Genomic DNA, 17,868 nt, shown 5'->3' on the forward strand with positions numbered 1-17,868 from the left:
TCCAGGTCTGCCTCTTATGCTGCTGGCAACAGTCTTCAGGTAGGCCTCCCACACCCAGCACCACTCACTCAGTTCAGCTGGGGGTTATAAGTTGACCACCAGTTATCAATCCACTACATGCACTATATGTGAAATTTCAACTATCTGAAATTGATGCTAGTTGCTGTGCTCAATCTTCTTCCATTCAATTCATATTTTGTTTCTATCTTACATCCATGTTCTTCCTTTTTCTGTCTTTCTTTCTTCTTTTTTTCTTCTGAGTGTTTTGCTCACTTTACCATAAATTTTGCTTTTTCTTAAAGTGTTACTATTCCGTAAGTGCAAATGTGGTTTTACTTTTCTCAGTCATTTTATCCTTTCTACTTACTAGGGCCTAACTTTAATTCATTTCCAAGATTAAAGTCTTCTTGACAATACAAGTGAAATACATAGAAAACCATACTTAATTCTCATTTTCCAGATGTTTAAAGCAGAATTTCTGCATGAAGACCATGTATTGTTTTTGTTCTTTCTGTGTTGTTTTTGTTTTTGTCATCACTGTTGTAGTTTTGTTAGGGCATTTTTTCTCTTTAAAATAAAAAAGGCCTTATCAGGGATTTATTTCTTATTAAACTTTTCATTATTTTATAGTGCTGAAAAATATTGAAAGAAGCATTTTCTACTGGCAAGGTTTAACAATTAACATTTTACTTTATTTGATTTTTCCTCTGTCAGTGCATGTATCCATTCATCAATTGTTTTACTTTGTTGTTTTAAAAGTAAAATTAAAATATTTAATATGCCAAGAAAGAGCCCCAAGAGATTTCTGAGGAACAACACTTTTATTTACTTGTACGTAAGAAATAAACAATGGTATCAGTATGAAAATATATATCTTTTAAATTCTACATGATTAGCAACAAATTTCCTTTGATTTTAAGCAAAAATTTTTTGTCCATATAGGTCCTGCTATAATGCCAACTTCCTAGACATACATACATCATTTTTGATACTTTCAATATTTTTCCAAACATTACTCTTTTATCTGGAAATTCTACCCATTGAATTTGAATTTTTTTTATTTTTATTTTATTTTTATTTTTTGGTTTTTCTCCCATACCGGGAACCTAACTCACGACCTTGCGCTTGCCAGGCAGGCGCTTTTGCCACTGAGCTAAATCCCCAGCCCTAAATTTGAATTTTAAATTAGTTTTACACTGGACTTCTCATTAATAATTTCATAGGGAATTTGGAAATGCATGTACACACATATATACACATATATATGTATAAATAAAATATATAAACATTGGCTGAAGATATTATAACAGATATATGTCATAGAAAATTTTGATATTAGAAAACCAAGAAGCTTTTCTGCACAGAAAAGATTGATTATAAATATAATGGGTAGAATATGCTTCTACTAAAACTGCGGTTTGCCTTATTTTCAGTTAAAACATGGTTCAGACAAGTTTTCTTTTCTTATTATTCTCCCAAATGATGTTTTGGTTCTTCTCTAAGTTTCCTCTGGGGAGTCAGTCCTACACCCTGGATGAGTCCAAAATGCTACTCTCTGCAATCTGATCCGTGATGCTCAAGCCCCCTCTTTTACTAGAAGAGGCAGTATTAGCTTTAGCGGCAATCTGCTGCATTATCTTTCAACTCTCTTAAATCGTTATTGCTGCTTACCATTGTATATTTTCATAATTTTTGTGTGAATACAGCCATGCATGTTATAGAATATTTGTAAACATTTTTATTAATAATTTCTCAGTGTATCAAAGTTCATTTTTAGCTCTTTTATTGCCTTACTGCAAGACCAAAAATTTGACCTCAGGCATCATATTTTCCATATGGCAATGGAACATTTTAAGCTTGCAAACAATCGGTAATTTTTTGTTTCAGCTGGTTAACTATATTAGCACAGGGCAAGAAAGTGTGTAATAGAGTTGCAGTCTTTCATATTTACTCTCAGTTGTAACCCTGCTCCTTATTCTTTCAGTTATTGTTGCTTATTGTTGACCTAAAATCTAGAAGTTCATTTCTTAAGTTTTGAAACTACTGTAAATATTATTTAATTACTAATCAATTCTGTTTTATAAATTCTGGCACAGTACAACTGATTGCTGATTGAATAATTTAATACGAGTATTGCATATGTCAGTAAATAATGCAAAATATAAATAATTCTGTAAACTTTTAGCCTTTGTGAAGCACACATCTTACTGATAAAACATACACTTGTTCTCATGTGGCACTGAAATTTTCATTTAGTTCAGCAGTGAGGTGTCTCAGTCTATGAAACATGCAAGAGCAGTATCTAGAAAGCCTGTAGTTAGAAGGTCTAATCTATTCCTCATTAAAACAAAGTAACATCTGCTTGTGTGCTCATGTTTTAGTCTTGTCGTGTATCATAGTACATAGCACATAATAAATGTCTGACAAATTAATTATTTAGTGAGTGAATTAATATCTTGTACTCATGATTTTTTGTGTGTGTGTTTTTCATTTAACATGCAGAAAGTAAGAGGACACATCCTGTGTGTTTATCTACAGGTGGAGAGTGACCAGGCACTAGTGTTAAAGAAATTATTTAAAATTATATTGTATTATCAGAATGGCTGAAAATATGATGGTGGATAACACATTCTGAATTTAAAGAAGAAAATGACACAGAAACAAAAGAGTTAATGGTATAATTTGAAGAGATTTTTAATATAATTTTTGAATTAAATTATTAGTTGTTTTAAAGTGCATTTCAAGAATAAATGCATATATCAAAGGCTGGCTCAAAAAGAGCTAATTTCCTCCAATATTCCTTTTTCTCTTCCATTCAATATGTGATTCAGGGTTATTAGTGAATACAGATTCCAATAAAGATGGCACAAAATAGACCAATAGCACAGGTGGGTCATTTTTGTATTTGTTTCTGTAATATAAGTACCAAATTTCTCTTATCTGTTTTCCAAAAAAATTATCATCTCAGAATGATTTCATACTTAATAAATGTAGTAGATAGTTTTGAGTTCTTGCCCCACTAGTTCTCTCATCCGACACTATCCCTTCACTGATGATGGCTTTTCTAAACACTGCCGTTACCTACACCTGCCCTCAAAGCTTTTATTCTCAGCTCCTGACCTCAGACTAAAATCTATCCCAAAAGGACTGCACCTGTACTTCACTGTATTACATTGTAGTACATATTACTTTCATTCATGTATTTGATTTATCATTCTACTATATTTTAAATCTCCCTAGTGTAAGAAACTGAAAGCATAAGTAAAATCTGAAAGGTACAATAGATATTATGAAAGGGAAAGAAACTGCTCAATAGAAAAGAACAACCAGAATGAGGGAAATGAGAAAGGAAAGAAAAATGTACATATAATTATTTTAATATAAGCTAAGATAATTGTACCACTAATTGTACTACTAATATTGATTGGTTTCTTGAAAGAAACAGTTACTGTTTAATTGTTTGATCAATTTTGCATACCTGTATCTGGTAATCTGAGCAACTACTTGAAGATATCAAGAAGTAATACAGCAACCATTGTTGATTTCCTGTCATCTTGTTTTGAAATTCTGTATCATTTTGATAGTATTTGTGCTTTTGTTTTTGTCTTTGTTTTTGGTGTTTTGTTTCTGTTCTTTTCTCTCTTTTATATCCTTTTAATTTAAAAGAGAAAAATAAGAAAAAATAGCAAGATACCAACAACATAGATAAAAACAAAACAAAGCAAAAACAAAAATGATCCAGGGTTTCAGAAGAAAATAATAGGGGGGCTGGGGATTTAGCTCAGTGGCAAAAGCTCTTGCCTGGCAAGAGCAAGGTCGTGAGTTCGGTTCCCGGTACTGGAGAAAAACGAAAAAAAAAAAAAGAAAAAAATGATAGGAATTAACAGTGACTGCTATTAAAATAAAAAAATAAAATAAACTTTTCTTTGTTAAAACAATGTTTTCCTTCATTTATTTCATATATTTCTGTCATTTATTTTCATTTATTTCTAAAAGTAAAAAAATATATTTTGTCTCATTTTCTGTAGCTATATAATAATATGAGTTTAACTTATGAATCAACGATATTAACCACATATCTTTGCAAGAAAAATGACGGATTCTGTTGCCCAATAGGGTTATTTTTAAAGTCATATGTATTCCTTGTTACACTTGAACCTTAATATATGTGTTATAATATTTATTTTACAGTGAATGTTGCTAAGCAATCACAATTCAAATATGAGTATATACCTGTAACAACATCCTTTACCATATCTTTTTGCACTGTATATCTTACCTTTATTAACTTCTTGTCATATTTATAGACAGTAAAGTCTGTAGGCACTATGAAAGGAAATACATGCCTTCATCAAAGATTTGGCAGTATCACTAGGTTTCAAAATATATTTTATAGAAATGAGACAGCTTAATGATTTTAATGCTCTATGTAATGCTCTACGTTTCTCATTGCTTTTATATTTTTATTGACTAGAACAGATATACAGGATAGGAACAAGATTCATTAAACCAAGAACTCATGAACACAAAACTCTTAGTTTATAACTTACTCAGTACTAAATCTTTGAAATATTATACAGGTTTTATGAGGATAATTACTTAATGGTTCTAAATTGTGCTATTACTTGCTATCATCCCCACTTAAATTATTTGTTGTATTTATGATTTAATCTATTTACTGAAAGTAAGCCATTTGGAATCTTAAGTATTGTTTATTTAAAGAAATAATGATTTTATTTTGGTGAGATATAATTTCTCATCAATAAGTGGTATATTTTTGGGTAGGTAAAACATCTATAAAGATTTTCAGACAACTGATCTGCCAAGGAGTTTATAACACAAGTGACTTCACCATAAAATAAAGCAATATCAGTTTGGAAACTCCTGTAGAAATAATATAGATGTGATAATGTTTCAATGAATGGTGACGTTGTTCCCTATGAAAGTACACATTAATTGAATTATTTGAAGATGTGAATGAAGTAACAAATGTACATATTCTCTTGTGTGTTACACTTTGTTGTCCACCAGATATTATAACCTACTTTAGCATGCATTTGGGGAAGATAGTTAATTATTGCTACAGTAACTCTGCTGCCTGAATATTAAATGCTAAAGGCCAAAGAGACTTCAAAGGATTTTATTGTTATGCTTTTATTTTATTAATTCTTGAACAGAACACATGGAAAAGACAATATCATAAATTATTAGAGCTATATGAAATATATTTAGCAAAATGAAAATATGATTTTTAAATTTATGCTTCCAATTCTTTCATAATTCACCAACACTGCAGTTCATCTATAACATGTAGTGTTGCTTTTCATAACTAAGTTAGAAATCTCAAGGTCTTAATAGTCCATTTTATTATGAAAACCTATTTTTCAAAAAAAATTGAAAATAAGCATCAAATCTCTAGTGTCCTACCTACTCCCAATATTTTCTTCCACATAGAAAAATATAGAAGATATTTTGCATAATAAAGAATATGAAACAAAATCATTATAACGCTGATAAAAGTTTTGAATGTGTATTTTATGTAAAGCCATCTTTTAGTCTTTTTCTATGCCTAGTCTTTAAAGCATCTCAGTTGTTGCCTAGAGTTGATAGATAAACTAAATAAGGAACATACAAGGCAGGTTACTAAGATTATTTAGTTAAAGTTATACAATTCTGTAAATAGTTTTCAAATTATTCTGCACTAAACAGGTTAAACTACCACTACTATGGGAAATCAAAGGTAGGATTATATTTTCTTGGGCAGACAGACTTGTTTCATGAAAGAGAACCATGTATGAAATACAGAATCAACTTTGAGATTTCCAAGGCAATGGAAGTGCAAATCCAAGACATTTTCCACCATGGTTTCCGTGGCTGAAACAGAGAGTAAGTGGTAAAAAGTCAAAGAGACGTTGGTGTTTTATATTTTACCTTATATGTGACATTCATTCTTACATAAGGGATATAAATGTCTCTTCAGAATATTTACTTTCTCTGTTTCAGTGACAATATCTATAACACGAATACATTCATTCTTCCATAGGCTTTGTAAACATCAGTTGATTAACGCAGAGAGAGATTAAAATGCATATTGACTACTGAATAAATATGAATAATTGCTATTGTTTTCTAATCTGAACAAGGTTCTGACTTTATGTTGGTCTACTCTTGGAGGCAGGAGTGTAAATTTTCGTAAAGTGAAAAAGAAAGCATTAAGCATAATAAATAAAAGAGATGTTGACTCTGATTCAGTTGCCTATGAAAAAGATAAAAATTACTTGCCTAATTCAAAAACTTTTGATCAAAGGAGTGACAAGTAGAATGTAAACCAAAAGAAAATATCTAAATATAACCAGAGAAATGAATAAACATATATTTAATAAAAACAATTATTAAGAGCAATCAAACAAAACACATAATACCTATGAATTTTACAGCCATATGATTAAATCAAAGAGTAAAATCAAATTTTCATTACAATTAGTTCTAAGTAAATGTTTGTATCAAATGAAATCATTATGTTGCATATTAATATCTTTAATAATTAAAATTGTAATTAACTACAAATATTGAAAACAACATTATCTAAAACTTTATAAAGGGATACAATTAAATATATTAAATAAAATTTAAGGGATAATAATGTAAAATACGAAGTCAAAAGTCTTCCAAAATATTTACAAAGATAATTAGAGATAATATTGACTATGTTGATTGAGATAAATAATAATGTTTGTAAAAATATTCATATAATACGACCATTTTTTGTTATAAATGAAATGTGCTAGCATAGGTTATATATATGATTATTTAAGACTGAATATTTTCACAGCAGGATGAAAGGCTTTGTATTAGTTTTCATGAAAAGGAAATTTTTTGTATCTCTTCCACAGAGTACAGCAAATAATTTTTATTAGTTGGATAGTGTCCTAGAATTTGTACTTGATATTTGAAGAGTGTTTAAAAATATATAAAATGTGTCTTTTAAAAGAGGAAAAACATAAGATCAACTATTTGATTAAGTAAGAATTTTCTTTGGTTATTTAATAAAATCCCAGTTACTAATTTTTAAGTGAATGTATTTCACTCCAAAATACATAAAGCAAATATATTACATTGGTACCTTGTTTCTTGTACTTGATTCTTTCCATGATTCTGAAAAAGATGTCACATTTATGTTTGTACAGGAAAGATGTCTGGAATCATGGTTGTCACCTGATGCAGAGCTCAGATACAAAAACAAAATTTTTCCCACCACTTCTGTCTGCAGGCAACATTTGTGAACCAAGATATTTGCATTTATTTGTATATCATTTACCTACAACTAAGAAAAAAAGCCAAGTTTCACTTTGCATATCTATGTATGTTTTATGGCATTTATAAGAGAGAACACTGATATTTAAATTAAAATAATTCTAGGATATTTTCTATTTGATTATTGGATATACTATATGTATTTACTGGGTAGGACAAATAGGTATTTGATTATATAAGCATAGATGATAGTCTATGAAATTTGTAAAAAATATTTTATTGTTATAAAACAATTAAAAATATTTTATATCAAATACATTTTACGTAAAGCCACCAAATTAATTAAAATTTTAAAATTTACCTTTATAGAAAAAACAATGTGTAAAAACATGAGAAACAATTTTTTTAAATATCGGACATTTGTAACATTTAACCCAAAATCTTGAAAAATCTTTGGAATCCAATAAGCAACTTTGAAAAAGTAAAATAATTGTTTTATTTAAGATGACATGGGAAAGTGATTATTTACTTTCTTTTTCTCTTCAATTGTTCAATAGCACTTGGAAATCATTAGGAAATGTAAAATCATTACGAATTAATTATCAAATTAATGCTTATAATTTAATTCCTTCTTCCTTTTCTTCACAAACACAATTTTAGTTCTATGTAAGATAAGAATTCTCAGAAAAATTACAAGTTAGAGAAGTAATTTTTCATGGATCTAAATTTCCTTGTATGTAGTATATCTGATTATTATATTCACAATGCCTTACCTAGTTAAAAGTGTTGATGGTTATGTGTGTACTTTTTCATTTTTTTAATTATGTATTGTTTCTACTTTGCATCTACATCTGGAACTGATATAGAATATTGTACAAGATATTTTTATGTCTTCTTGTTTTTTCTGGCTTCCACTTTCAGTCTAACGTTAAGATTCTAAAAACAATTATTTAAAAGCTTGTTAATGCAAAAATATTAACCAACAAAATTCCAGATATTGAATAGCTTTCTTTCCTTTTTCATTTAAATACAGATTCTCTTCCAACTGCTTGTCTGTAACTATTTAGCTTCTCGAATTACTTAGATTCTTTTTTCAGTATATCTGCTGAAAATATATTTGACAAGAGAGGTAATAATCTTAATCTTAAGAAGGAAAACAGAATTTTCAAAGAATGGCTGAATGACCAGTTTCAAACAGAAAGAAATGAGTAGCAGAAGGTGACAAACTTCCAAATGGAAACTTCACTGGAATGGCCAAAATGGGAGGAGAAACATCACAGAGTGTCATTTCTTATGAATTTCTTAAATTATCTAGAATAGAGGAAGCCAAAAATTATAACACCATGATGTGCTTACTACATTTTGTGAAAACTTGAAAGATAAATAAATTTTAAAAGTTATGACAGTAAAAAGATCCACGTGTATGTGACTTTTCATTGCTTCCACTATTGCGATACGGTGTCAGCGTTGCTAATCGATCATAAATTATACACTAAGAAAACTATGCTACATAAAAAACTATTATATATATATATATATAATCAAAATATAATTCTAAAATATTTTCAGGTAATCAGTTAGAATGCAAGAAATAGGAAATAGAACCAAAAAAGCCCAAAGAACAAGAACACAAACAAAAAAGTAGTAAAATACTGCAATACACAGTCTTTAACAAAAATAAAATAGTTTTAAATGCAAATGGCCTATATAATTAAAACAGAGGTTTGCAGAATAAATAAAAAAATGCTTACACACGTTCGGACACACACACACATACACACACACATGCACACACAAACCAATTATATGGCATTGAAAAGTAGAATAAAAAAAAATACTGACAATTTCAGTGGAACTAACACAGGAAAACCATAGGGAAAAGTGAAGAATTAAAGAAGTTCTTTAAACTGATCAATAAAATTAATGAAATTTTAGAAATACTGAGAAAAGTAAGAAGATAAACTGCAAATTAACAGCAGTATGAATGAAATTTGGGAGGTCATTGCATAGTCTATAAAAATCACATAGGAATATTTTCAAGAAACAGACACATAAATTTTATAACTCAGAAAAAAATGTCAGTTCTTGAAAAGCACAAACTCTATCTCACACAATATTAGATACTCAGATTAGCTTTACTCTAATGTAATCAATTAAGAATTTTCAATATCAATGTTTTAAGAAAAATGGCACTAAATGTACAAAATTTCTTACAACAGATAGAAATAAGCATCTATGTCTCAAATGATTTTAGGTATTACTGTTTTTAAAACTAAAGAATGAATGCATGCATTTTTAAAGAATCATATGCAGGTATCCCTAAGAGAAAAGGTACAAAAATACTCAGAAAATACAAAAAAGATCTAAACAATAATTCAAAATATCTGTCCAACATATGGAAGTGGAATTTATATCTAATCCAACATTAAAATGTCTCTCAATGTGATTCACTATATTAATGAATCAAGGAAGAAAAAATTATGTTCCTAGTTACAGATGCAGAAAAATTCAAAGCCAGTTAACATTCATTATAAGGATAAAATAAAAGAAAGAAAAAATATTTTTAAAACAATATCTAAATAAAAAAGAGCTACTACCATATTTGTTCATTAAAAGCTGAATGTTCTCCACCTAAATTTGGGAAAATGAAAATAAGAGTCAACTCTCATTCATCATCTGGAAAGTTCTCCCACAACAGGGAAATAAGAGGTGGAAATAAGTGGCTTCAAGCTCGGAAAGGAAGAAACAAAACTGTCTGTATTCAGAATGGTCGACTTCGAAAATTTCAGAAGTTACCAAAAATCCTTACATCTAATAAAAGAGTCAGTTTAGGATATAAAATGAACACAGAAATCAGCTGTGCTTCTACAGATTGTCAATGCATATAGAGACACTGAAATTAAAAATTTATAATTACTTAAATATTAAATATTGTTAGGTCTAAATCTAATAAAATACATCCAGGATTTTAATTCTGAACGTTACAACAAACTAATACTGTACTGTGATTATGGATTGACAGTCTCATAAGAAAAATGTCAATCCCTCTCCCATATTGATGCAGCAGTTTAATGTATCAAAGGAACAGCAAGGTTTTGTATAGGTATATGCAAAATTTTTCACAAAATTTTAGCAAACCGAAAAGTCTAAAACCATTTTAGAAAAATTCAGTAGTCAGTCTAATTTCAATATGTCCGTGCCATTGTATTGACAGAAGGATAAACACACAGTCAATTAAAGAGAACTTAGAAATAAACCCACATAATATGATCAACTGATTTTCTGACTAGGGAAAATGAAATTCAATGGAGGAATGTAAACTAAGTCTCTTTTTGAATGTGTAGATATACACATACATCCATGCCTGTGTTCTTCAATTTTCCATTGTTGTAACAAAATACTGAAGAAAATCAACATAGAGGAAGAAAGGTTTATTTTCACTTCACCGGTTTCAGCTCTTGCTCCATGGCTGTGGGGTTAAAGTGAAGCTGACTGTGATGGCAGAGTGTGCTGTGGAGAAAGCTGCTCACTTCATGGCACCCAAGGAGAGAAATGGGAGCCTGTCTTCGTTATTTTTTTGTTGCTGAGACAAAAATATCCTATATCCAAAGTTGAAGTGAAAGAGAAAAACTGTACAGGAGAAATTGTTCTTTTTAAAATGTTTTTCTTTTGACTGCTAGCCTGTACTGCTTCATGGCTTTGTAATTACTTTCTTGACCTCTTTGACCATGGGAGCATAGCCAAACCTACAAAATACATGATTGTACCATTGTACCAAGCTTCATAAACTGATAATCATTTATCTACCCTTGTAACTGATGATCTCACTCTGCTAAGTAATCAGAAGAACCTCCAGGTTGTTCTGTCTTGCCTTTGTAGCTCCTGCTTGTGCATGTTATGAAAACCCTAGACCACCAGAGGTAGAGACCTGATATTCTGGGGCACTGATAGGAATCATTCCCAGAATATCAGGTCCCTGTCTCTGATGGTCTAGGGCTTTTCTATGATGCACAAGCAGGAGGTAAGGTTTATTTTGGCTCACTGTTTGTAGAGGTTTTAATCCATAGTTAGCTGGCTCAAAGGCAGGGTGGCATGGCAGAGAGGTATTGCAGAGGAGAAACAGTTCATGACAAAAGCAGGACATGCAGAAGGCAGTAATCACCAAATGACTGCAAGAGCACTCATTCTGTCCTTTATATTCTACCCAGGCTACAGGCCCTTAGGGTGGGTAGTTCTTACACCCAGGATGGGCTTCCCCATTCCCCACACTCAGGACTATGCCAAATCAATCAGTGGAGTAATTACTAGTCACACCCTTAATGCCAACATCCCACACTCAATCCCAGTATCATAGCTTCTAGATCCATCCAGCTTTGAAAAACCACACCTATGACTGCATGAGGCACTGGGGGGAATGTCTGGACACAAGCCAGAACCAGAGAAGAAGGAACAAAGGACAGGTTATACTTCCCAAAGTCAAATTCAATCATCTGCTAAGAAAGCCATCAAATCACAAATACATGAATGGATTAATTCATTGATGAAGTTAGGACCTTCACCCTCAGAAAGTTCATCAACTCGCACCAAGTGCCCAGCACATAGCCTTTGGGGGACATTCCAGATAAAAATTACAAAAATATCTATCTATCTATCTATCTATCTATCTATCTATCTATCTATCACTTTCTTTTTCTTTCTTTCTTTCTTTCTTTCTTTCTTTCTTTCTTTCTTTCTTTCTTTCTTTCTTCCTTCCTTTCTTGCTTTCTTGCTTTCTTGCTTTCTTGCTTTCTTGCTTTCTTGCTTTCTTTCATTCTTACTATCTTCTTTCTGCCTAAGTGTTCATCCATACACACAAACACAGAGACACACTTGTATAAATACTCATGGCAAAACTAAAGCAAAAACAAAACAAAAGAAACCCACAAAAAAACCCATCCATTATATTCTCACAACTTGTATTGAAAATTAATGCAAAATTGAAAACAGCTATAGATGTAAATTTTTAAAAACTTAAATTGAAAAATAATCATGGAATAAAATCTTCAGCATACAGGCCATAGCAAAGAAGTTGTACAAAGTTTTACAAAGAAGTTGTACTAAAAACATGAAAAAGTAGATAAATTGGACTTCATCAGAAGTGGTAATTTGTGCTCTGCAAAACACCTTGTGACAGGATTGAAATACACAGTTGCAAATTATAAAACTTATAAATTATGTATCCAATAACAAACTTTTATTTAGAGTATTTGAAGAATTATCAATTCCACATTTTGAGAAACTGGGAGAATATAATTCTAATTGTTTATCGTTTTAATATCTATTATGAAATTATGATGAAAAGAGACAAAGATAATGAACATAAATGTGATTGTAAAGCAAGCTGGGAGCTTAGAAATAATGATATAGTTTAAGTGCTGCAAACATTTTTGCAAAAGAAAGTTTATCTGACAACAATAGAAAATAAAATCAAGTGGGTATTCCTTGTTGTCACTGAATTAAACAAATATGAGTTTGTGTACTGGTTGGGCCAATTACCTGTGCAGTTATGCAGGGCAAGGCTTTTATAAATTTGTTTTCTGGAGACAAAATAATGACTGTATCATAGGCCTATTGGGTAAATTAAAAAATCTTCCATGTGATCTTTTAGAGTGGTGCAGTTTTTTAATGAATAATGTTTAAAGCTCCTCAGTTTGACTATTGTCACAGCAAAAGACAGAATTTTACCAACATCACTATTGTTGGGCTGGTTTACTTCATTCAATATTCCATTAGACTTTCCTGAAGGCTGTAATAAAATAAACTCTGCATCCCCTATGTGTTCTCTTTCAACAAGACCTATTTTTAACAAATGATTATGAGAGAACTGAACACAAAAAGGTTAACAGTAAAATATTTTGCTCACTCAAGTCTGCATCCTGAACCCCATCCTGTTTGTGAACCACCAAGTCTTTAATTTAAATATACTTCCCTTGAATGCGGAAATAAATATGTCAATTGTGTGATATATTTATCTAGTGCTGTAATAAACAAAAACACATCTCTGCAAGAGTCCCTTTGATTGCTACCATAGTGCTATGGTTTGTATCTGGGTGTTGCCCCAAAACCTCATGCAATCATTATGCGGGCTTTTAGAGTTTTTTGATTGACCAGTGGTCCATTGCTGAGATTATGGGTGTGAGTGCTACCCCTGCCCTGGGGCAGGGAGCCTGCATACAAAGTAAGGGAGGGAAAGAGGCTGCCTGCCACCACTCCTCCTTTCTGCTTTTCTTGCTTTTGCTGATTCCACCACCATGAACTGCTGCCCTCTGCCATGTGCCACTCTGCCTTTCAGCCCGCTGAGTATGCACGGAAACCTCCACAAACTGTGAGCTAAATAAACTTTTCCATCCTTAATTCTGTGTGTCAGGTATTTTGTCTCAGCAACATGAGAGAAGTAACAAAGACACTTAGCAAAGTACATCTTTGTTGTCCTTCATTTAGTACCAGCTGTTCCACCTGTCCTCCCAATCAGAATTTAACCCCCAAGATGATCTCTTTGCTGAAAGTTTCCAGTAACATTTTCCTTTTGACATGCATTCCATGTTTTTGCCTCTGTAAGTTGATTTACCTCCTGCCATAGCAAAAGGGAGAAAACGATTGATCAGAGACATTTCTCAGTGCACTTCGTGTTTTCAGCTATCCCTTTAGGAGTTCTTACTCTATAGAACTTCATGTTCTATATTCTGGAGGTTTAAAATCTTGACTGGCAAGGAGTTATTCAATGTTTCATTTTACTTTATTAAAAAAAAAGAGGGGTAATCTCCACGTTTTAAAGGACAAAGAGTATTCCAAATGTATATTGAAAGTTTTTGATTTGCAGTTAAAAACTACCAGGTTCATATTTTCCCTTCCACTCCTTCAGACCACAAAGTAAATGTGGCAGATGTTACTGGGAACAGGCAGTGTTAAATAATGCCTGTGATGCTTATGTCCCAAACAGCTGAAGTACAGTGTTTCCCAAGTCACCAGGCTGTAAGAATGCTCCAGATTCCTATATAGTTCTTACTAACGCAAAATTCCTTGCTTTAAATTCTCAGACTGTAAAACAGACTGTAAAGCAAATGACCAATGAAAATTTGTTAAAGATGACTAAATGAACAGAATAAGTAAAGATTACATTCGTGTTAACTAAAGTTAAGTACACTAGTTTAAAAAAACTAACATTATTCTAGTATTAATACTTTTTGTAAAGTTGGGAATTGAAATCGGGCCTTCACACAGAGCTGTGCCAACAGCCCTTTTTAATTGTTTTAACTTGAAAAGGAATTTGGCTAATTTGCTATGTTATCCAGGGTGGCCTTAAATGTGAAATCTTTCTGCCTCAGCCTCTTAGGATAATGGAATCAAACCCATGTGTTACCATACCTGTCTAGTACTAACTTCTTAGGAGAATACTGAATAAATCATACTTTTAAGGGAATACAGTGTTTTTTCCATTCCCTTGGGATAATGGGATGAAACCAATATACTACCATACCTGTCTAGTACTAGCTTCATAGGAGATACGGAATATACCATTCTTGGAAATAACGGGTCTTTTACCATTTCCTAAGTGTATTCAGGAAAATGTGTGTGTGAGCGTGTGTATGTGTGTCAAATCTCACACTTATCTTTATAATTGATAACTTATCTCAATTAATTCATCACTGCTTCCTCATCTCATGGTTCTCAAGTTTCCCTCCACTGTCAATGTTTCATCTCAGTGTCTTAAATCTCACAAGCCATTTTATAACTGATTACATTTCTGCTTTTGAGTATGCTCTTTCCCAACATTTGTATCTAACTTCACGTGTATGTAGACTTTGTGTTCATTTTTTTAGAGGTGATGAATAACCCATGCAATAATCTGATAAAAATATCCCATAAGCTAAGTATGCATGAATTACAAGATAAACCCTAAACTCCTAGAATATATCTGTTTCTTAAAACAGTAGGCCAAATAGTATGGGATTTGTTTTCTGGGGTGAATTAAGAAACTCTTACATCCAGTTACACTGAAAATAATTACATTTTCAGAGACATTATACTAGAAAAATATATTACTTGAAGTTTCTAAACTACAGTTCATGTAATTGCTACATATTCTGTAGAGATAGAAGTAAACCTCAAAATTCTTTAAAATAACATGTACTAAACTGCTACCATTCAAATGTTAGCTAGTTTCTTTTAAAATTTTTTATTATTCAGGGTAAGAATAGATTATTATAGATTTTATTTAATTCAAGATGAGTTTGTGGGTTTACATTTAGGGATCATTTAAAAACAAATCTTCTATATTTATAAATGTAAAATCAAAGCTAATTCTACAAGAATATTTTGAACAATGTTGAACAATAATGTGAATGATGCCAAAACATTCACAGTTTTAGGTGTGCAAAAATAAAAGCATTCCCTGTATCTCTAAAATCGAAGCTCTACTACGTACTACCTTCATAATATTAGTGAGTTGCCTCAATTTCCTATGCACATGTTTTTTCCTTGCTATCAAGGAATTTAGTAGTAGAGTCTCCTTCCGAGGCACTTTGAAGAATAAATAAGTTGTCAAGGCCAAGTGTGTACAATAGTTTCTCCAAATGACAATATTTAATATATTTAATAATATTACTGTTTTATTTTTAATGTTTTATTAGTGTTTTCAGCACCTAATGATCGCATCACTTTGAGAAGCTAATACATGTACATACACATCTTAATTATTTTGAAGTTCTCTTACCCTTCACTCCCTCTCTTCTCATGAAAATTGAAAAGTAAAAGAAAACAATCTTGGGAGTCCCTATTTCCAACGGTGGCAGAAAATGTAATTCTTCCAGGTGAAGTATCCTGCGTGTTTTATTTAAGAACATCTCTGCACAGTAAAATTTCAGCTTCAGGGTTCAGTCATATTTGTTTTGATAGTTAAACTCTCTAGTAGGAATGTTTTGTGGTGTTTTACAGACATAAAGAATGTCAAAATTTTCTTCCCTACTTCTTCCCCCCAGGTGATACACCTGAGTTGAGGGACATGCTGATGTGTCCTTTCTTGACCTTTATTAATCCTACTGAGATGTCCCTTCCCTGTGATGTCTTGGGGACTTAGGTTCTATCCTCTTCCTCCTTACTTAGCTGACCCTCACAGTTTCCACGGCAAGAATAATGCCCCATGGCTGCTTCTAAGTATGTGAACCATCATCCCTAACACTCTGCTTCAACTTTTTTAACTCAGATGATTTCTTTTTTTGAGTTTCTATTTAGCTAAGTGTTTCCATCCTGGATATGTCTCTTGACCTCCTGTCTTAAGATTCAGTGACCTTCAGTTATATTGCTTCTCTTCTGAAAGGTAGATGGAGATATTTTTCAAATCTTCTGCATGCATTAAAATTTTGATTAGTTGTATGAATGTCAGAGGGGCATGGCTTTCTCAGATCTTCTGTACTGATGCATGTCACACCTTTGCTTTTCTGTTCTGACTGTTGCCCTGTGTTGCTACAGGATATGTGCAAGTCAGTTTCTTTGCAAGTTTCTAGCAGGCAGTTGCAATTTAGGATGCCCCATGCTTTTTGATTCCTCCTCAGAAGATTTTGACTTTCTATTGTCTCATTACAATGGCTGAACCTATAGCTTCTTTACAAGAGGTCTGACAGCCTACAAGGCCTAGATTTTGCTCCTCAAGTCCTCCCCAAAGATGCTTCTTAGAATAGAAAGACCTTTAATTGCTAATTGTACAGCAGGAAATTACTTTGTGGAATACATTCCATTATGTTCAGCATTGTGTTTAACTCATAGGAGCTCTAATCTACTTACTCTAGATCAATCATCTATGACAAGCCTCTTAGAATTTCCAACAAGTCATTCCTTACCCAAGTGTCTGTCAATTGCAAATAAAAGTCTTCAATATTAGACTGAATGCTGTGAATTACAACATTCATACAACATTCTATTTAGTTTATGTAGCTATTATGAACCTTTCCCCAGAAATAATTAATGCTCTCTTCATGATTTAAAAGTAGGTATTGAAAAATGAAAGCCAAGAACAATAAAAGTCAGTTTAGAATTTCTCGGCATTATGCTATCAAAAGAAGTGAGATCACTAACTATGAGACTCTAAGATTTAAATTTTTTTTGTTTTTTTGTGTTTTTTGAGATAGGGTCTTGACATGAAGTTTAGACTGACCTTGAATTCACTTTGTAGCCCAGACTGGTCTTGAACTTGCAACAATCCTCCTGCCTCAGCCTCCTGAGTTTAAATGTTCTGAGCATGTTTCTCTGTTTAATTCTGTTTCTTTCTCTGCATCCTTCATCTCTGATAATGCCCCATTTCCTATAAGGTAACAGAGTGTGATATAAAGTCACATTTTACACATTTTTCTTCTCTCTACAATGTCATCCATATTCACTCATTCAAAATATTTCAATTTATCCTTCAAGATGCATAGTCACCAACCCACTACTTCTGATAGACTATAAAATCATACTACACTGAGGATGCTGCCCACAATTGCTGAGAGATAATGTCTGTGTCCAGCTAAAGCTTAACTGATTATCTATCAATATAATATTCAGCTGAGTTACTACCCTCTTTTATGTCTCTTTACCATA

Source organism: Chinchilla lanigera, unplaced genomic scaffold (genome assembly GCF_000276665.1).
Source record: "Chinchilla lanigera isolate Chin_1 unplaced genomic scaffold, ChiLan1.0 scaffold00003, whole genome shotgun sequence".
NCBI lineage: Eukaryota > Metazoa > Chordata > Mammalia > Rodentia > Chinchillidae > Chinchilla > Chinchilla lanigera.